We start from the raw sequence: 22,648 nt of genomic DNA, 5'->3' as shown, positions 1-22,648 counted from the left end.
CTGGCTGGGATCCTGCTATTCAGGACCCCAGCCTAGCGGCTTTCTCTTATAAACTGATTGCACTGCAGATTGGATTCTGAGGCACCCTTATAAGTCCCTAGTATATGGTATTCTATATACCCAGGGCATAGGTACCCCAAAGGCCTCCAAGGGGCTGCAGCATGTATTATGCCACCCCTGAGAGGCCACTCAAATTGACACCACAGGTCTGCTACTGCAACCTGTGTAAGGTTACATAGATATAGGTTCACTATATCTACCTTATCACTGCACATATAAACCTATCAGTCGCCCCTAAGGCAGGCCTTATCAATCTTGAAGGCAGGGTGCTGGGTTTTATGTGAGAGGGTGCCCATGCATGAGCAGGGCCCCTCTGCAGCCTTCAGAATCTATTCTCAGGGGTTGTTCTGTGATGCAGCCATACCATATACTCTTAAGTGCATTATAATCTTGCGGTAAATGCTAACTTTAAAACGGCTGCATCGAAAACTGTTGTGTTTGGTGTCAAACACCTTGGAATCATACCTCCACACCAGTAACTGGTGTGGAGGTATGATTCCACCCTCCTAGAGGGAGAAATATGAGAGACGTGGTACACCCAGTACCAGCTTTCTCGAACCTGGCATCACAAGATGGATGCTGCCAGCCGCAGACACTGGTCTGCCCTCCTACTGCTGAACGAAACTTTGGTAGGGAAAGGCTGGATGATAGGTTTCCTGACACAGAGAGGTGTAACCACCTCCCAGACAGGCTTTAGTGTATTAGGGCTGGGTAGGTGCACTCCAAGAGTTCTTTGATGTCTGCACAGGGGGCACATTTGGTTTCCCTGTGCATTGTCCAGCTCAAACCGGTTGCAGGGGCTAACAGCCCCTGCTCTGGTGCAAAACTGGACAAAGGATATGGGTGTAGCCACCTCTCTGTCCTGACCCTCCCATAGGTGGGTCCCCAGAGTTTATCCCACCCCTTCCTTGGGTATAAAGTAGGAACCCCTGGCTACAGGACTTTAGATTTACCTGGATGAAACTCTGCTACAGAAAACAAGTACTTTGAAGATCTACATTGCGCTAGATGACCGAAGAATCTCCCTTGGAGTAAAAGAGTTACTCCCCTACTAAGCAGGCACCAAAGACGCATCTGACCAGTTTGCAACTCGGAAGCTCGTGAGGAATCGGAAGACTTTTGCAATACAGGAGATAGGTTTCCAAGCATCCCCAAGGTTGACTAGTGTGCTCAGCAAAACTGAGACCTGTATCCCTTGTGTGGACTGTGCAAACCAAACCCCTGGTCACCGTGTCAATTTGCAGAACCAACTGCTTTCCGGTGACCCCTGAAGCTGTGCTTTAGGCTACTTGTAGTCCAGAACCCGAGCAGTGATTACACCAAAGATGTGCAGCCTACACTCCACAAGTGTTCCGTGGGCTGGTATTTTGTGATTCCTCTCGAGGTCCCTTCGCAATCCTTGGTCCGTTGGCCTGTGGGTCCCTGTGAAGGCAACTTTAACTTTCAGTAGGCTTACCTGGTTGCTTCAGATGTGCCCTGAGTCTCCATCGCTTGGGGAGTCGCCAGGTCCTTGCTGGCCCTCACCGAAGCATCTTTTCTTGGACCCCGTGGGTTGCAGTTGCCAAGGCTTGTTGGTGTTCACTCCGGAGCACCCGACATCCTTCATGGGACAGCTCGCCTGCGGACTTGGTCATCGTCGACGTCTCCTGGTCCCCGTGGCTGCAGAGTCTAGCTTCACCTCTTCTCACCTTAAACACCCGACATTGGTGAGCATTCATATACCGAGCCCCTGGTCACTGTCAAGTGACCCAGACTGTGTCCCCTCTGCTTTCAGGTTCTTCTCAGCTGCGATACAGGCTTGGATTACCCCGGACACTTTTCCTCTTCACGGCAGCAGCACTTTGCAGCATCTCGCCATTGAAAATGACGAAGATTCCCAACACCATTTGACACCTATGCACCCGGCTTCCCTGTGTTAGGTAACACGAGTACTCTGGTGCTCACAAGGGTGCTGGCCTTAGAATCCCTAAGTCTGAAAGGGTTTGCTCAAAGTCCTCTACTAAGTGTCCTTAATCTTTGAAATTGCAACCGTGACTTTTCCATAGGATTGTACGGAGCTCGTGGCTGTGTTCTGTGTTCTGTGTGGGTCACCTGTGTCACTACCTTGGTTGGTTCCTTGGGGTCCCAACGATTCTACGTGCTCTAGGCACTGTGTCTAGTCAAGTCATGGTTGTTATACCACTTTCTTAATATATGGTTTGGTCTCACCCTGGGGCCCACTGTGTATTGTGCTATTTACTGTCGTTCTAGTACTGTAATATTATGTGCCTTGTTCTCTAATCTCACAAAGAGGTCAGTAATATATATACCTTGTGTGGTTCCCCTTTCATTTGGTCATTCAGGAGGTTATAGACCGGTAAAACAAGCTGCTTTACATTCCTTCGAGACTTAGCCTCAATAAAGGTTGTCTTTAACCTAATCATCAATAAGGGTTGTTTGAACTGGTACAAGGTGCCCACTATAACTAGTGGTCAGCATATACCAGGCCAACTTACCACATTGGTGGAAGCTGTGGGATTCAAGCTTGCTCTTGTTTTACCAGATAACCTCATTGAGTGACTAACTGAAAAACACTAGAGGTACTTAGGTACATATAAATAAAGTCTAGAATAAAGTATGTTTTACTGAACTTGGAGTTGGGTAAGGCAAGCATCTAGCACACCCTTTCCTCAACTCAAGAGAGTTCAGTAGTTCCCACTAGGTTAGGTAGGTGCCTACACCACATAACACTAGTATGTCTTCTAGGGCAGGAGCTAGTGGCTCCTTGCTTACGAAGTATGACCATCTCTCATTTCAGGAATAAGACTTCTGGTCTTTACCCTTTCCCCCACTGTTGGACAGGCCACGTGTAAGGCTTGCTCCCTCCCCGCACGACCAGGCCCGAGCCCCGCTCCTCAGGCGTTACACGCAACAACAACCCGTTTCCCGTCTCCTATAGGGCCCCTGCCCCTGAACATCTCCACATCGTGGGCCCGATTCCCTACCGGCTCTCTCGCCCGGCCTGGGCGCCATCTTGGACACGGCACCACGAGGCCGCGTGGCCTCCGATCAACCCTAACCCTGGGCCTGGCCAGGCCCCGACATCCCGGCACCACCATCCACCCAGGAGGTGAGCGGACTACTTGGCAGGTCAATGGGAGAAAGAGGTGTCGATGGCTCTCCCCCGCCAGGTGCCGATCGCCCCCAGCTCCCCCAGGCGCTGGCTCCACCCCCCTGCTGGGTGTCTGGACTCCCTCATCCCGGACCTCCCGACCTCCCAGTGCGAGGGTCCGGACATCAAAGGGCGCCAGACCTATAACTGGCGCAGCTCCAGAGCAGGAAGGCAGTTGTATCCTGGAGTCGAGAGACGCAGTGAAGAACTCATCCTTGACGGACTACTGGCGCTGCCGTAGCCCTGCCTTGCGAACTACCGACCTGCCTGCTGGCGCTGCCGCGGCTCTCTGCACCCATCTTCATCGGGACCTGCTGGCTCCGCCGCGGACCGTCACTACCTTCAACCATCCCGGGACCTGCTGGCTCCGCCGCGGCCCGATCATCTAGAACGCCGAGCTCGAGGATTGTGAGCTAATTCATCTACAACCACATCCCCCAGAGTGGTAACGAGACTGTCCCGCTACCCCCTTACCCAACCAAGAGACTAGAATAGAGGGGACCCCGGAGTCCAGACCTCCTTGTACCACCTCACCGTACTTAAAGAATTGCTTATAAAGTAACGTTGAACCTTATCCTTGTGTGGTGTACGTCAGTGGGGGGGAAGTTATTGGTCTGTACGATTGCTGGAGACGGATCTCCCCGGAGACCTCTCCCCTTATCCTCGGCCGACCCTCCCGGTCCGTCTAACATTGGTGGCCAGCGACGGGATCCGAATCAACGCGTAATCGTACAGAGAGTAGCTCACCCCACGACAAAACCACAATGTCAACCAAAGAAAGCGGATCCACCGAAAAATGCCAGATTGAGAAATTGGAAGAATACAGCCATCGTGAGTTGAAACAATTCTGCATTGAACTAGGTATCGCTACCACCGGTCTGAATACTAAAGACGATTTCAAGCACGCCATTGAGTCATGGGCAGAAACCGGGGCCGTCAGACCCCCGGACCAAAATCTCGCAACAGCAGAGAAAGACACCACGGCTCCCGAGGAGCGAAGAACGGGTCTCTCGCAAGATGAGATCCAAGAACGAGAAAGAAACCGACTACATGAGCTAGAGATGGCCCGGCTCAAAATGGATGGCGAACTCAAATTAGCCGAACAAAAACTAAATCTGGAACATCTGCGGCTCCGAGAAGAACGGGAAGAGAAACAGAGACAAAGAGAGCTTGAAGAGAAGAGACTGGCGTACGAACACGAACGCAAACTAGCTGAGATAGACTTACGCAAGCAGAACAAAGAATTAGGAGTGCCCGAGCAACCGCGCCCCCCGGGGGTGACAGAAAGGAAGGTACACATCCCCAAGGATGTCGTTCGAGAATATTTCCGAGAGGACGACATACAGCAATGGTTCAAGGCCTACGAGATCGCTATGACCTCCCACCGGATCGATCGAAGCGACTGGGGAGCCGGTCTATGGGGGAGGTTCGTCAATGAGGGCCGCGATGCCCTGCTACAGCTCCCAGACCATCTGATGACCTCCTATGACCACATGAAAGCTACCCTCCTCACCCGCTATGGGCTCACACCCGAAATGTACCGCCAGAGGTTCCGAAACTGCACTCGGATCCCGGGCACAACTTGGGTGGAATACGTGAACTATTTCAGCCGGGCCTTCGAGGGGTGGATCAAGGGAAGCAACGTAACGACTTACGAGCAACTCTTCAATCTCATGGTATGGGAGCATCTATCGAACAACTGCTTCGTCGAGCTCAGGCAGCACCTCCTCGACAGTAAATTAACTGATCCACGACAGCTTGCCGCCGAGGCTGACCGGTGGGAAATTACCCGAGTGGGCCGAACTGGGCCCCATGAACCGAACCGGAACAACCACGGTCAGCACCGTCCCCGAGGAGGAGGAGGGGGCCAGGGACGAGGGAGAGACAACGCCCCGGCCGCTCCCGCTACCAGCACCCCACCCCCGGCCAACCGGGGCAACACCCCGGCGCGGCCGGGATACAGAGCCAATGTCACGTGTCACCGATGTCAGCGAGTCGGCCACTACGCCAACGACCCGAATTGTCCACAGAGCCAGACTCCGAGACCCCGCCAGATGGCTGCCGCCGCCCTGGGGGAAGAACAAACCTACGAAGAACATGAGGAATGTGAGCAAGAACGCCAGGAATGAGAACCAGCCGCCATGGTTCTAGCGTGCCTAGGGGGAAGAGACATGGTCCCGCGGGTCCCCCTACCCGCCAACACCCGGAAGTACAGTCAATGGGTGAACATTAATGGACGCCGGGCCGAAGCCCTACGTGACACCGGGGCCAGTGTAACGGCCGTCCGATGTCACCTGGTGACCCCAGAACAGATTCTGCCGAACGTCCTCTGCCCGGTCCGTTCAGCCGACAATTCGGAGAGTCTATGTCGGATGGCTTGCGTCCCCTTCGAGTGGGGAGGAGTCTCCGGCATGTTGGAAGTAACGGTCCGAGATGATGCCCCCGTAGACTGTCTCCTGGGAAATGATCTTGAGAGTTCCCCGTGGGCCGCCGTAGAGAGGAGAGAGCACCTAGGGATGTTGGGCATCCCGGATTGGGCGTGCGTAACCACCCGGTCCATGGCTGCCCGTGCCATCCCCCGACCCGAAGAACCTGAATGGCCGGCACCTCCTCCCCCGGTCGCTCCAGACACCGACCGTGCCGTCACCCCAGAACCAACTCCCGAGGGGCTCGTTCAGCCTCAGGACCTTCCCGGCCTGGATCAGTGGCGTCAGGAGGGGGGGCCCACCCAAGAACAGTTTCGCCACGAGCAGAAGACCTGTCCCTCCCTCGAGGGACTCCGCCAACAAGCCCTCGCCCAGAGTGCAGGGGATACCTCCGGAACCCATTGGGTCTATTGGGACAATGACCTGTTGTACAGCGAACAGAGAATCGCAGAGTTAGGGGCCAGTCGAGTACTAGTGGTGCCCCTCCGCTTTAGAGACTTCTTGCTAAACCTGGCCCACGATGTCCCCCTGGCTGGCCACCTGGGTCAGGATAAAACCTACAGTCGCCTGGTGACCCACTTTTTCTGGCCCAAGATGAGGAACGACGTACTCCAACACTGCCGATCTTGCCCCACGTGCCAGGCCAGCGGGAAGAGCGGCCGCAAGCTTAAAGCACCTCTGCAACCTTTTCCAGTGGTCACCACCCCGTTCGAGAGGGTGGGGATAGACATTGTGGGACCCCTGGACCCCCGTACAGCACAAGGACATCGGTTCATCCTAGTACTGGTGGACCACGCCACCCGCTACCCCGAGGCTGTTCCCCTGCGAACTGTGACAGCCCCGGTAGTCGGCCGGGCCTTGATGGGGATCTTCTCCCGGGTGGGCTTCCCCCGAGAAGTCGTCAGCGACCGGGGCACAAACTTTATTTCAAAATACATGAAGTCCCTCTGGCAACAGTGTGGGGTCACCTACCGATTCACGACCCCCTATCACCCTCAAGGAAACGGACTGGTTGAGCGGTTCAACCGCACGCTCAAAGGGATGATTGGGGGGTTGGAAGAGCCCCTCCGTCGCCAGTGGGATGTGCTACTACCGTGCCTTCTCTTTGCCTACCGAGAAGTCCCCCAGAAGTCCCTCGGCTTCAGCCCGTTCGAACTCTTGTATGGGCACCCGGTGCGGGGGCCGCTCAGCCTAGTCAAAGAGGGCTGGGAAATGCCCCCTCTAAAGAACCCTCCAGATGTTTTCAAGTACCTCCTAACCCTCCGCAACCAGACCAGACGGTTCAGAGAGATGGCAAAAGCAAACCTGGAGGCCAGTCAGGAGGACATGAAAAGGTGGTACGATCAGAATGCATCCTCCATCGAATTTGAACCCGGCCAACAAGTGTGGGTAATGTCTCCCACCGAACCATGCGCCCTGCAAGACAAATGGACGGGGCCCTTCAAAGTAATCGAGCGCAAGAGCCCTGTCACCTATCTCATCGATATGGAATCTTCACGAAACCCTCTCCGGGTCCTCCACGCTAATAGACTTAAACCCCACTTTGTACGCTCAGAGCTCAGCCTCTTGATGGCAACCGACAATGGAACCGAGGAGGACTCCGAACCCCTCCCTGACCTCCTACGGTCTCGGGAGAAGGATGGCTCCGTGGACGGGGTCCGACTCTCGGAGGCCCTCACCCTGGAACAGCGCCAAGGCTGCCGAGACCTCCTGCTGCAGTTCGCCACCCTGTTCTCCCTCACCCCAGGGGTCACCCCCTGGTGCTTACACGACGTGGACACTGGAGACAGTCCCCCTGTCCGCCATCGGGCCTACCGCGTACCAGATCGGGTACGGGCCTGCATCCAAGAGGAGGTGGCCAAGATGCTCACGCTCGGGGTCATCGAGCCCTCAGACAGCCCCTGGGCCAGCCCAGTGGTACTGGTCCCCAAAGCGGCCGCCCCCGGCGCCACGCCGGAGCTTCGGTTCTGCGTCGACTACCGGGGCTTGAATGCGGTCACCAGAACAGACGCACACCCCATCCCCCGAGCAGATGAACTAATCGACCGCATGGGAGCTGCCCGCTACCTCAGCATCTTCGACCTGACAGCGGGCTACTGGCAGATCGGTCTCACACCCCGGGCCCAAGAACGGTCTGCATTCTCCACTCCTGATGGCCACTATCACTTCAAGGTCATGCCATTCGGCATGAAGAATGCCCCAGCAACATTTCAGCGGCTAGTGAACCAGGTCCTGGCAGGACTCGAAGAATTCAGCGCCGCCTACCTGGACGATATCGCTGTGTACAGCCGCCACTGGTCCGACCACCTCCACCACCTCCGAGAGGTGCTACAGGCCCTCCAACGAGCTGGCCTCACGATCAAGGCCAGCAAATGCCAAATTGGCCAGGGGTCCGTGACCTATCTCGGGCACCAGGTGGGAAGCGGTCTGGTGGCCCCTTTGCAACTCAAGATCGCTGCCATCCAGTCGTGGCAGCCCCCCATCACCCAGACCGAGGTCCGCGCCTTCTTGGGACTCACAGGCTACTACCGGCGGTTCGTGAGGGACTATGGCAGCATTGTAGGGCCCCTCACGGAACTCACATCCAAAAACCAACCCAAGAAGGTCAACTGGACCCCAGACTGTCAAGCGGCCTTCGAGAAGCTGAAGGCCGCCATGTGCTCCGCCCCGGTGCTCCAGGCCCCCGACTACAGTCGGGAATTTATCGTCCAAACAGATGCCTCCGACCATGGCGTTGGGGCAGTCCTTTCCCAGCTGAACCCCGAAGGACTTGACCAGCCAGTGGCTTTCATCAGCAGACGGCTCCTGGCCCGAGAACAACGCTGGAGCACCATCGAGAGGGAGGCCTTCGCCGTGGTGTGGGCCCTCAAAAAGCTCCGGCCTTATCTCTTCGGCACCCACTTCAGGGTCCAGACCGATCATCGACCCCTGCAATGGCTAATGCAGATGCGGGGGGAAAACCCGAAACTACTACGTTGGTCCATCTCCCTGCAGGGGATGGACTTCACTGTGGAACATCGACCCGGGCAAGACCACGCCAACGCAGATGGCCTGTCACGCTTTTTCCGCCTCGACGAGGAGAGTCCCCAAGAGGATGGGTGACTCTCCCCGCCTTCAGCTGGGGGGGACGCATGTTGGACAGGCCACGTGTAAGGCTTGCTCCCTCCCCGCACGACCAGGCCCGAGCCCCGCTCCTCAGGCGTTACACGCAACAACAACCCGTTTCCCGTCTCCTATAGGGCCCCTGCCCCTGAACATCTCCACATCGTGGGCCCGATTCCCTACCGGCTCTCTCGCCCGGCCTGGGCGCCATCTTGGACACGGCACCACGAGGCCGCGTGGCCTCCGATCAACCCTAACCCTGGGCCTGGCCAGGCCCCGACATCCCGGCACCACCATCCACCCAGGAGGTGAGCGGACTACTTGGCAGGTCAATGGGAGAAAGAGGTGTCGATGGCTCTCCCCCGCCAGGTGCCGATCGCCCCCAGCTCCCCCAGGCGCTGGCTCCACCCCCCTGCTGGGTGTCTGGACTCCCTCATCCCGGACCTCCCGACCTCCCAGTGCGAGGGTCCGGACATCAAAGGGCGCCAGACCTATAACTGGCGCAGCTCCAGAGCAGGAAGGCAGTTGTATCCTGGAGTCGAGAGACGCAGTGAAGAACTCATCCTTGACGGACTACTGGCGCTGCCGTAGCCCTGCCTTGCGAACTACCGACCTGCCTGCTGGCGCTGCCGCGGCTCTCTGCACCCATCTTCATCGGGACCTGCTGGCTCCGCCGCGGACCGTCACTACCTTCAACCATCCCGGGACCTGCTGGCTCCGCCGCGGCCCGATCATCTAGAACGCCGAGCTCGAGGATTGTGAGCTAATTCATCTACAACCACATCCCCCAGAGTGGTAACGAGACTGTCCCGCTACCCCCTTACCCAACCAAGAGACTAGAATAGAGGGGACCCCGGAGTCCAGACCTCCTTGTACCACCTCACCGTACTTAAAGAATTGCTTATAAAGTAACGTTGAACCTTATCCTTGTGTGGTGTACGTCAGTGGGGGGGAAGTTATTGGTCTGTACGATTGCTGGAGACGGATCTCCCCGGAGACCTCTCCCCTTATCCTCGGCCGACCCTCCCGGTCCGTCTAACACCCACCCTTTTCTGAGGGTTTTGAATCTTGCTTCTTGGAGTCACCACCTTGGTTCTGAACCTTTAATCCTATAAAATCACACACTTTACTGCCAAGTAATCAGCTTTCCAGAGCCTTAGTAGCACAATCTACAAAGTCAACGCGGTCTTGAGTCTGTGCCTTTTGGTTATCTTTGAACTTAATTCTGTATTGCTCAATGGTTAAGCCAAACCCATCAATCTGAGCACTCTTCAAGACTTTGTAATTATCAGCATCCTCTTCTTTAACAGTGAGGAGCTTGTCTCTACCTTTGTCCACAAGATTGCTGCCCACTGCTGCTCCTGAGGGACCCTCTGTACTTTACAGGCCCTCTCAAGTGCAGTTATCCATTTGTGGATGTCATCCCCACTCTGATAGGGGGGTACAATCTTGTTCAGGTTCCTATGGTCAAGAGTATGTTCTCCTTTCCTTTAGGGACACTGTTACTGCAGCCATGGGGCTCTAGCCCCAACTTTAATTTTAGCTTACCACAACTCTCTTCCAATACCATTGACTTATCCCCAGCCAATTATAGCAACCTTTCTAAAAAGGAGGCTGAGAACAGAGCGCGACAGTCAGCCATCATTGATGGAGATTCTATCACTACGAATGCTCGGTCCACGACTCTTGGATCTGCAATTCTTTCGATACTAGGCCATTTTGTCAAATACCTTTAATCTACCACCGCCCATGTTACAACTTGACACTCTTCTGAATGAGCTCCTTAGCATCTGACAGCACATCATCTCAATCTCAAAACGTATTCCCCTGTATGGGTGACCTAAACATCTGGGCTGATGACCAGATACCACATGGTCACAAGCTATCACTGATGACACGGACAGCATTGCTCTGACTCAAATGACAAACCAACAACCTCAGGAGAGTGTAGAATCGATCTCCTGTTCGCTCTGATTGTCCAGGAACCCCGAATGACTGAATATCAGTCCTCCTCCTAAGATGGTGAGCAGGGCAATTTTCATATAAGAGACAAACTTACCACAAGCAAAAGCAGTCACCTAATGGAGATCATCCCTTCAATCAATCTGTAGATTTGTAGAGCGCTACTTGTCTCCCTTCCCATTCAGAAACTGGAACAAGCATTTGCAATACAATAGGTCTCGCATTTACGCGAGTTTCAGCTATTGGTATTGCAAATGACAATGGCTTTTTTAATGTTTTAGTTTTTAAAACATAAATGAAAGGCATTGTCATTTACATGCTAATAGCTCAATCTCTTGCAAATGGGCGCCCTATTGCATTCCAAATGCTTGTTTGTAAAAGCGCCCTATGCCGCGGCGCTTTCACTTTAATGGTGGCCATGCCCCTTTCTTTAGATGTGGCTCATGTAAAGAATGGTGCAGGGCTGCCATTAAAGTAAAAGCACAGTTTGGGGCGCTTTTACGAAAAAACAAACATTTGTTTGTTAAGTTGACAAACAAATGTTTGTTTTTTGTAAAAACACCCAATGCCGCGCTTTCATTTTAATGTCGGGCACGCCCCCCTTTCTTTAAGACACGGCTCATCTAAAGAAAGGTAAGGCCTCCGTTAAAGTAAAAGCGCGGTATGGGCCGCTTTTAAAAATAAAAAAACATTGGTTAAGCAGCATAGCGCATGCAAAAGTGCTGCGCTGTGCAGAGATCATTTTTGAAAGATAAAGCGCAGCATCCATGATCGGGAGCATCGCTGTCATGAAAACAGTGTAGGTTAGGGAGTGCCTGTCATGCCTGCAAAACTAGCTCGATTAAAGACATTAAAGGAAAGAGTGCGCATTGATTGTAGCTAAAGCAGACTGTATAACAACACAAGTAAAAAGCCCAGTACTCATGGCAGCTTACAAATGCAGACAAGGCGTTACCAAGGCGGGACTAACAAGCCTATTAACGAATCAGAAGCAACCATTTAGAAAGGACAGTAGCAGGAGCCAATTGAAAAGATGGGCGGAGAGTGGGCGGAGCTTCAAGTCATTCCTGAATAAGCCTTGCAGAGCGGCATATGCACTGCCCAGGCTCGACCTAAATCATCAAACCAGTCACTCTCGCTTAAAACCTTCAAACTGCACCGGTTCTGACCCTGGTAACCTCTATGGAAATTCAGGCCCATCTGGGAAATAAAGTTACTTTGGCTCTTGATCAACAAGCCCTGCTGCCCCCATCCCGTGCCCTCAAGAGTCATGGATTCTCATGACCCTGACTGTACAGGGTGGGGTGGGGGCAGTTCGAGTCAAGTCAGCATCCCCCACCCTACTCTAATTAAATGACAGTTGTCTTCCAACTCGTAGACCACAACTGTAGTGTCGTTTATTCCCACAGAATGTACGCAGACACAGATCAATGTATCAGCTCCTTTATTTCCTTCCTTCCTCATGTAGGACCAACGGCTAACTAACTCTTTGGTCTCCCAGCTCCTCCCTTTCCGCCCGCCCTCATCCCTCACTCGGGTCGGTCCTAGTGCCTGACCAGTTAGGTCACTGGGCACTTTGCATCAACATCATTACATCTCCCCCCTCTGTGAATAAAAGAAAACAAAATAATATACACCACAGCAAAACAGAAAACTGTCTTTCTTTAGAATTCTTCGATGAAGCGATACGGTTTCGTGATCGCACGCCTGGGGCGTGACTCGAGGTTGGGACTGTCGTGCTCATTCTCATCGGCAGTCTCCATCAATGCCTGACTGTCAGTAGGCAGTGTCTCTGGGTCTCTCTGCTCCAGTTTCGGTTCGGTCAGTAGCTCTTTGACATTGGGTCCGCATTTTTTGAAGTATGTCACATTCCTAGTAAGTCTTTTTCCATCGGTCTCCGCAGTGATCATGGTTCCTTTTTGTTGGGTCACTTTGAGCGGAACCGCATGGTATCGGCAATCAATCTTTCTGTGCTGCTCTTGTCGTGCCAGCACCCAGTCTCCCTCTCGGATTTGAGGGGGAGTAGCATGACGTCGCTCATCGGCATAGTCCTTCATCCTTTCCTTCTTTATCTTGTCTCTGGCTGCGATCTCCTCATGGTCAGAGTCGAGATATAGTTTGTGCGCTGCAGTGTTCATCATTGGTATTCTGGTGCGCACTGGGCGTCCTAGCATGAGAGTGGCAAGACACTTGCCTGTGGTGGAGTGAGGCGTGTTTCGGTATGCTCGCAATACCTCGTCGAGTGCTGCTTGAAGGCTCTTTCCGGTGAGTTCGGCTTGCTGGATGGGCTTCTTGATCGTGGCCATGAAACGTTCGATCATTCCGTTAGCCTGTGGCCATAGTGGCGTGATCTTGCGGTGTGTGAAATTGAGGTGCTGAGCAAAATCAGCAACGTCATGGCTGTTGAATGGAGGCCCATTGTCTGACTTCACCACTAGGGGAATGCCCCACGCGGCAAAGATCTCCTCTAGGATCGGTATGGCACTCGATGCTTTCGTGGATGTGCACAGTTGTGCGATGGGGAATCTGGAGTATTCGTCCATGACGACCAGGACGTATTGGCCTGATTTGATTGGCCCAAAGAAGTCAATGGCAATGTGTTGCCAGACGCCCTCCGGTAGTGGAGACATTTGTAGTGGTGCAGGGGGATCCGGACGGCTTACCAGTTGACATTGCGGACAGTCCTTCAGGGTTGTTTCCACCATCAGGTCTAGTGTTGGGAACCAGACTCTTTCACGAAGCGCTCTTTTTGTCGCTACTATGCCTCGGTGTCCCTCATGTGCTAGGTTGATGACCCCTTGTCTGAGTTGTCGTGGGATCACTATTCTGGTGTCTCGTAAGATGAGACCATTTGCTGCTATCGACAGTTCTTCGTGGACATGTTTGAATGTTTGTTGATCTCTTGGTTGTTTTATCCATTGCTTTGCGTGTGTCTCCAGCTGTTAGTTTGGATCAGCCGTTTCACCTCTTGCAGGGTGGCATCCATTTGCGTCGCTTCACAAATGGCCTCTAGTGGAACAGCCGGAGGCCTCGCTTGGTTCACTACGAAGTGAATGTATTCATCCGCGATTGATTGTTCTGATTTGTTGGATCTGATGGGGTGTCGGGACATGTAGTCTGCAGGGTTTGCATCTTTTCCTGGCTTGTGAATTATGGTATAGGTGTACTCTTGGAGCCGTAGGCCCCATCGCTCTATTCTCGGCGGCATTTTTGCTCGCGGGTTTCCAAATATTGTGATCAAGGCTTGGTGGTCAGTTATCAGTGTAAAATGCTTTCCAAAAATGAAAATGTGGAAGTGTTCACACGCTCAGACAACAGCCAGGCTTTCTTTTTCTGGCTGTGAATATGCTCTCTCTGTGTCCGTCAGACTTCTGCTGGCATATGCTACTATGTGCCATTGGTCTCCTTCTCTATCATATTGCGCAAGGATGGCTCCTAATCCTACAGGGCTGGCATCTACTGTTATCTCCGTCTTCGTTTTTGGATTGAAGTATGCTAGGTTCTTTGCTGATTCTACAGTTCTCTTGATCTCTCGAAATGCCCCTTCACACTGAGTGGACCACTGAAAGGGCTGTCCTTGTTTCGTGAGCATCCTTAGCGGGTAACTTAGCGTGGCGTAGTCAGGTATATATCTGGAGCAGTAGCTGGCCATGCCTAGGAATGATCATACATCGCCTACGTCCTCCGGGCTTGGTGTGTTGTTTAACGCTGCTACCTTTTCTGGGTCTGGTTTCATGCCACTTCCAGAGAATAGGTGTCCGAAAAATGTTAGCGTTGGTTTGTGAAGTTCACACTTATCTTTGTTGAGTGTGAGGTTCGCGTCCATCAGTGCTTGAGAGACCTAATCCAGTGCTTTGTTGTGTTCTTGAGTCGTTGCTCCATAGACGAGGGTCATCGCTGTAGTTTAGGACCTGTGGGATGTGGTGTATTGTTCTCCTGATGGCCTCTTGGAATATCTCTGCTGCTGATGACACCCCGAAGCTTAGTCTTTTATATCTGAATAATCCAAGGTGTGTCGAGAATGTTGTAATGTATCTCGACCTTTCGTGCAGTTCTAGTTGGTGGTATCCTTTGTTGAGGTCCAGTTTTGAAAAGATCTTGGCTCCATTGAGGGAAGTGATCATGTCACTGATGTGAGGGCCTGGATGTCTCTCTCTCTCTATTGCCGTGTTGGGCGCCCTCATGTCTACACACAGACGGACTCGGCCAGTTTCTCCTTTCTTTGGGACCACCACGACCGGGGAGACCCATGGAGTTGGTCCATCTGTTCTCTCAATGATGTCGGCTTCCAGCAGGTCTTGGAGTTCCTTCTCCACGGCTTCTTGCAGGTGGAACGGGATTTTTCGGTGGTGTTGCGCCACCGGTGTGATTTGTTCATCTATATGCAATTTTATTTGGCAGTACTTCATTTTTCCCGGACCTTGAAAGAGCTTGGGTAACTTCTGAATGAGTGCTGGTTTGTCAGTGACTCTGAAAAAGATGTCCACTCATTTCAATCACTCAGCAGTTGCTAGGTTCAGGAGGCATTCAACTTCAGGCCCTTCGATGACATGGATATAGGCTGGTATTGTCCGATCTTCATATGACAGTTCGGTCTCAAACTTCCCAAGAAATGTTAGTGGCTTCTTGGCCATCCACAAATACACTTGCACGTGGGCATCAACTAGTTTTGGCGGTGATTTCATGCGTTGGTATTCTGTTACTGGTAAGTAGTTTAGCGTTGCTCCACTATCTAGCACGAACTGGGTGGGGTGGGAGCCAACTTTGATGTCGAGACACTGGTACTCTTTCAGCTGATCAAGGTCAGCTACACGGTAAAGGTATTCTTTTCGATCTCGGGGTTGGGCGATGGGGATCGAGATTCTCTTGATGACGATCGCTGATATTGACATGTCCTGCAGGAGCGGCAGCTGGATTGTGAAGACCCAGAGGATGAGTCTCGTCTATCCTGGACTGCTCTGACATGATGACGACTGTTTGAAGGTTGGTGTCGTCTGTGTCTTCCCCCGTGGTCACTCTTCGGTACTGCCCCACACATGCTTTCAAAATTGTTGTCTCTGCCACATTTCCGGCATTGTTGTCCTAGTGCTGGGAATGCATCTGCATGCGGGATGTCGTATCCGCATCGGTAGCATTTGAGTTGTCTGCCTGATCGTCCCTTCGGGTGACTCGTGTCCTTGTGTCCTTTGCTTGACTGGTGGTGATGTCTGTTGGATCTGGAGGAACGAGCCTGTGGTGGAGACCGTCTGTGCTCTTGTCGAGACTGCATCCTGAAGACTTGTTCCCGTCTCTCACTTTTCCCGGTTTCCATTTTTTCGCGTGTTCGTCAGCTTGTTCATCTACTCTCGTCATCTCTACGATCTCTTCCAACGCGTAGCTTCTCTTGAGTAACTTGCGTCTCAGTGGCTCGGAGAGACAACCTTCAATGACTCTCAGTCGCAGGGCGTCTTCAGTTGAGAATTTGTCAAAATCGCAGTGCTTCGCCAATCGTCTCAGACGTGTTACAAACGCCCCCATTTGTTCACCTTTCTCTTGCGTGGCCAGGTTGAAAGTGTACCGCTCATAGTCGATGTTCCTTTTGTGTAGGAACTTGCTGTCTAGTGCTTCACGTACTTTAGTGTAGGAATCAGAGGATTCTTCTGGCAGTTCTTTTATGAGTCGTCCACCTTCCCTGCCAATCAGGTACTTGAGAATAAGCAGTTTCTCTCCGAGGTCTGTCACCTTGGATGCTTTCATGAAATCCTCAAAATCTTCTATCCATTCTTGCCATCGCGGGCCCATGCTCCCGCCGGATTCAAGAACAAGAGGCTCGGGGCGGCGCAGGAGAGATGCTCTCATCATGCTTTCGGGGGCTGAGTCAGGCATTGTACGCTTGTGGTTCCTGACGGCTTTTGCAATCCTAATTCACTCTGTGTTTGTTGTCTTTGTTGCACTCGCCAATGCTTGTTTGTTATTGTTGTTGCACTCGCCAGTGCTTGTTTGCTGTCTTTGTTGCACTCGCCAGTGCTTGTTTGCTGTCTTTGTTGCACTCGCCAGTGCTTGTTTGTTATTTTGTTGCACTCACCAGTGCTTGTTTGCTGTCTTTGTTGCACTCACCAGTGCTTGTTTGTTATTTGGTGCACTCGCCAGTCCTTGTTTGCTGTCTTTGTTGCACTCGGCAATGCTTTTTTGCTGTTGCAGGCTCTTTACCTGACTTCAAAATGGCCGCCGCCGATCCCTCGCAGGGGATTGGTCAATGCTGCCTGACTCCAAGATGGCCGCCCGTTTCTAGCGACATTTTGGCCGTTTTTCTTCGTTTCTTCACCGGGGACCCAGTTAAGCGGCGCTTTTACTCACCGCAGCCAGGATCCACCGCTTGAGTCACGATCAGGTGGGGCAGCTTTCTTTCTCTTCCGCCGCCGAGGTGGGCACTCGGTGGGCGTTTTCCTTGGCCACACGCTTCCGCCGCCGAGGTGGGCACTCGGTGGGCGTTTTTTTCTTAGCAAACACGCTTCCGCCGCCGAGGTGGGCACTCGGTGGGCGCTTTTGGTAGCGCGCTTCCGCTGCCGAGGTGGGCACTCGGTAGGCGCTTTTGTTAACACTCTTCCGCCGCCGAGGTGGGCACTCGGTGGGCGTTTTTGGTAACGCACTTCCGCCGCCGAGGTGGGCACTCGGTGGGCGCTTTCTGCAACGCACTTCTGCCGCCGAGGTGGGCACTCGGTGGGCGCTTTCAGTAGTGTGCTTCCGCCGCTGCGGTGGGCACTCGGTGGGCGCTTTTGGCAACGCGCTCGAACCTCCTGACGTGGGGTGAGCTCCAGGCGGATCGATGACCTCTGGGTGCCAAGTTAGCCTTCTTCACGCACGCGTGGGGACAGGATACTTCGTCGCCAGTTGTAGTGTGGTTTATTCCCACAGAATGTACGCAGACACAGATCAATGTATCAGCTCCTTTATTTCCTTCCTTCCTCATGTAGGACCAACGGCTAACTAACTCTTTGGTCTCCCAGCTCCTCCCTTTCCGCCCGCCCTCATCCCTCACTCGGGCCACGCAGCCCATGCATACACAGGCATGTCCCGCCGCTACGGCATCCCTATTCCCTAAACAGCGGTCAACCATATCATGGCAAGTCACAACATCAGCCCCATTCCTCACACTGGACAACACTGTCAGTTGGATAAAAAAGCAGGGCATTGTAAAGTGACATGGTCGTGTCAACAAACAGAACTTTTTGGTGACAGAGCGGATACAATATATCACTTTTTCTCTCATAATAAAACATTTCCTCTACCAGTTTTCATCAGTTGTAAAACTGTTGCAATATAATAAACTCTCAAATATAAAAATATAAAAAAAATTTTCACAGAACTCTCTTCCGTTGAAATATTTTTCTGGGTACCACTTCAGCGTCATCACATTTTTAGGTCTCGTGACCTATCAATGCGCATGCGCATTGAGAGAAGCGAGACTATAGGGCTTTAAACAAAGTTTAACTAACTGCGGCGATTTGGTGCTGTGCCCGTGCGCTTTTAGGTCAATGCGCAAGCGCATTGACCTAAAATGCGTGTGCACATCACCAAATCGCCATCTGTTCCCAAAGCCACACTCCTCCCACACCTTTGAAGTGAAGCTTAGCTTCACTTCAAAGGCCCCGGCTGCTTCACACCCTCATGCCGCTCTCCCCGCTCCGCCCCCTCCCCTGCCCGCCGTGTGTCTCCCCTTCGGTGTCTTAAGTTGTTGTGTGCAATCTCAACAATGACCTGGACCTATTGTCTGTTTTAGTTATGTTTTTGTGGGTAACAAAGTTGCTGTTTCATAGATGAGTCTGTAAACATATAGTCTGTTCATTAGACCAGTTTTCATTCTTGTGAGAATCAGTACCGCTTCATATGCATCTCCAGTCTGGTTGCAAAGAGCACTGCCAGGAACCAATCATAGCAGCGTTAGTGTGATTTTAGTGCATCAAACTACTATAGCACTTTATTGCGTAAAAATGTTTATTTCTAAAGGTTTTTTTTGTTAACAGTTTTACATCCTAATATTGCACGTCATCTAATAACCCTCTTCACACTCTATTATGAATCCAGAGCAGGAGAGTCTGGCCTGGATTCCCTCTTGCCTTAACTTCTTTCCCTGCATGCCTCCTCTCTCTGGCTATAGCCTACTCTGTTTAACGTAATCATTTAATGTATTTATCCAAATTGCCAACGCGTAATTTCATGAGCCTCATCCTTGCCGCCTTTGAACCCCTATCCGTATGATCATTATTCTTGTTTGTCGCCCTGCCCTTTGCTTAGTCACTATACCTGTCTTCTGTTTCATGCTCCCCCTCTGCCCTTTCTGTCCTGAGAGCAGTTTACTTGGCAGTGGAAGACGGTACTTGAAGGTAATCAGCAGAAGTCCTTCCCAAGCTGCCCTCGTGTCCTTGTCATTCCTCTCTCTACCTGTACTGGAGCTCGAAGCCATCTCCTCTGCGTTCGGCTCCGTTCTGATTACCTCTGAGTCCTCCACATCACCTGTTCTTTCACTTTCGCTTTCTCGTTATATGCCCATATACATCTCCCCTCACACTCACCCTCACTCACCCTCACCCTCACTCACCCTCACCCTCACCCTCGCTCACCCTCACCTTCACTCACCCTCACCCTCACCCTCATCCTCACCCTCACTCACCCTGAACCCCTCACCCTCACTCACCCCCACCCTCACTCACCCTCAACCCCTCACCCTCACTCACTCTCACTCACCCTCACCCTCACTCACCCTCACCCTCACTCACCCTCAACCCCTCACCCTCATTCACCCTCACCCTCATTCACCCTCACCCTCACTCACCCTCACCCTCACTCACCCTCACCCTCACCCTCACCCTCACTCACCCTCACTCACCCTCACCCTCACTCACCCTCACTCACCCTCACCCTCACTCACCCTCACCCTCACTCACCCTCACCCTCACTCACCCTCACCCTCACTCACCCTCAACCCCTCACCCTCACTCACCCTCAACCCCTCACCCTCACTCACCCTCACCCACCCTCACCCTCACTCACCCTCAACCCCTCACCCTCACCCTCACTCACCCTCAACCCCTCACCCTCAACCCCTCACTCACCCTCACTCTCACTCACCCTCAACCCCTCACCCTCACCCTCACTCACCCTCACCCTCACTCACCCTCACTCACCCTCAACCCCTCACCCTCACTCACCCTCACCCTCACTCACCCTCAACCCCTCACCCTCACCCTCACCCTCACTCACCCTCACCCTCACTCACCCTCAACCCCTCACCCTCACCCTCACTCACCCTCACCCTCACTCACCCTCAACCCCTCACCCTCAACCCCTCACCCTCACTCACCCTCACCCTCACCCTCACTCACCCTCAACCCCTCACCCTCAACCCCTCACCCTCACTCACCCTCAACCCCTCACCCTCACTCACCCTCACCCTCACTCACCCTCACCCTCACTCACCCTCACCCTCACCCTCACTCACCCTCACCCTCACTCACCCTCACCCTCACCCTCACTCACCCTCAACCCCTCACCCTCACTCACCCTCAACCCCTCACCCTCACTCACCCTCACCCACCCTCACCCTCACTCACCCTCAACCCCTCACCCTCAACCCCTCACCCTCACCCTCACTCACCCTCACCCTCACTCACCCTCAACCCCTCACCCTCAACCCCTCACTCACCCTCACTCTCACTCACCCTCAACCCCTCATCCTCACCCTCACTCACCCTCACCCTCACTCACCCTCACTCACCCTCACTCACCCTCACCCTCACTCACCCTCAACCCCTCACCCTCACCCTCACTCACCCTCACCCTCACTCACCCTTAACCCCTCACCCTCACTCACCCTCAACCCCTCACCCTCACCCTCACTCACCCTCACCCTCACCCTCACTCACCCTCAACCCCTCACCCTCAACCCCTCACCCTCACTCACCCTCACCCTCACTCACCCTCAACCCCTCACCCTCACTCACCCTCAACCCCTCACTCTCACTCACCCTCACCCTCACTCACCCTCACCCTCACTCACCCTCACCCTCACTCACCCTCAACCCCTTACCCTCACTCACCCTCACTCACCCTCACCCTCACTCACCCTCACCCTCACCCTCACTCACCCTCACCCTCACTCACCCTCACTCACCCTCACCCTCACTCACCCTCAACCCCTCACCCTCACTCACCCTCACCCTCACTCACCCTCACCCTCACTCACCCTCAACCCCTCACCCTCACTCACCCTCAACCCCTCACCCTCACCCTCACTCACCCTCACCCTCACTCACCCTCACCCTCACCCTCGCTCACCCTCACCTTCACTCACCCTCACCCTCACCCTCACTCACCCTCAACCCCTCACCCTCACCCTCACTCACCCTCACCCTCCCTCAACCCCTCACCCTCACTCACCCTCACTCACCCTCACTCACCCTCACCCTCCCTCACCCTCAACCCCTCACACTCATTCACCCTCACCCTCACTCACCCTCACCCTCACTCACCTCACCCTCACCCTCACTCACCCTCAACCCCTCACCCTCACTCACCCTCAACCCCTCACCCTCACTCACCCTCACTCACCCTCACCCACCCTCACCCTCACCCTCACTCACCCTCACTCACCCTCACCCTCACTCACCCTCAATCACCCTCACCCTCACTCACCCTCACTCACCCTCACCCTCACTCACCCTCACCCTCACTCACCCTCACCCTCACTCACCCTCACTCACCCTCACCCTCACTCACCCTCACCCTCACCCTCACTCACCCTCAACCCCTCACCCTCACTCACCCTCAACCCCTCACCCTCACTCATCCTCACCCACCCTCACCCTCACTCACCCTCAACCCCTCACCCTCACTCACCCTCAACCCCTCACCCTCACCCACCCTCAACCCCTCACCCTCAACCCCTCACTCACCCTCACTCTCACTCACCCTCACTCACCCTCAACCCCTCACCCTCACCCTCACTCACCCTCACTCACCCTCACCCTCACTCACCCTCAACCCCTCACCCTCACTCACCCTCACCCTCACTCACCCTCAACCCCTCACCCTCACCCTCACTCACCCTCACCCTCACCCTCACTCACCCTCAACCCCTCACCCTCACTCACCCTCAACCCCTCACCCTCACCCTCACTCACCCTCACCCTCACTCACCCTCAACCCCTCACCCTCAACCCCTCACCCTCACTCACCCTCACCCTCACTCACCCTCAACCCCTCACCCTCACTCACCCTCAACCCCTCACCCTCACTCACCCTCAACCCCTCACCCTCACTCACCCTCACCCTCACTCACCCTCACCCTCACCCTCACTCACCCTCACCCTCACTCACCCTCACCCTCACTCACCCTCACCCTCACTCACCCTCACCCTCACTCACCCACTCTCACCCTCACCCTCACTCACCCTCACCCTCACTCACCCTCACCCTCACTCACCCTCACCCTCACTCACCCTCAACCCCTCACCCTCACTCACCCTCAACCCCTCACCCTCAACCCCTCACTCACCCTCACTCTCACTCACCCTCACTCACCCTCAACCCCTCACCCTCACCCTCACTCACCCTCAACCCCTCACCCTCACTCACCCTCACCCTCACTCACCCTCAACCCCTCACCCTCACCCTCACTCACCCTCACCCTCACCCTCACTCACCCTCACCCTCACTCACCCTCAACCCCTCACCCTCACTCACCCTCACCCTCACTCACTTTCACCCTCACTCACCCTCACCCTCACTCACCCTCACCCTCACTCACACTCACCCTCACTCACCCTCACCCTCACTCACCCTCACCCTCACTCACCCTCACCCTCACTCACCCTCACCCTCACCCTCACTCACCCTCACCCTCACTCACCCTCACCCTCACCCTCACTCACCCTCAACCCCTCACCCTCACTCACCCTCAACCCCTCAC

The sequence above is a fragment of the Lissotriton helveticus genome, chromosome 5_1, assembly GCF_964261635.1.
Source record: "Lissotriton helveticus chromosome 5_1, aLisHel1.1, whole genome shotgun sequence".
NCBI classification, from domain to species: Eukaryota; Metazoa; Chordata; class Amphibia; order Caudata; family Salamandridae; genus Lissotriton; species Lissotriton helveticus.
This window is presented reverse-complemented; position numbering follows the sequence as displayed.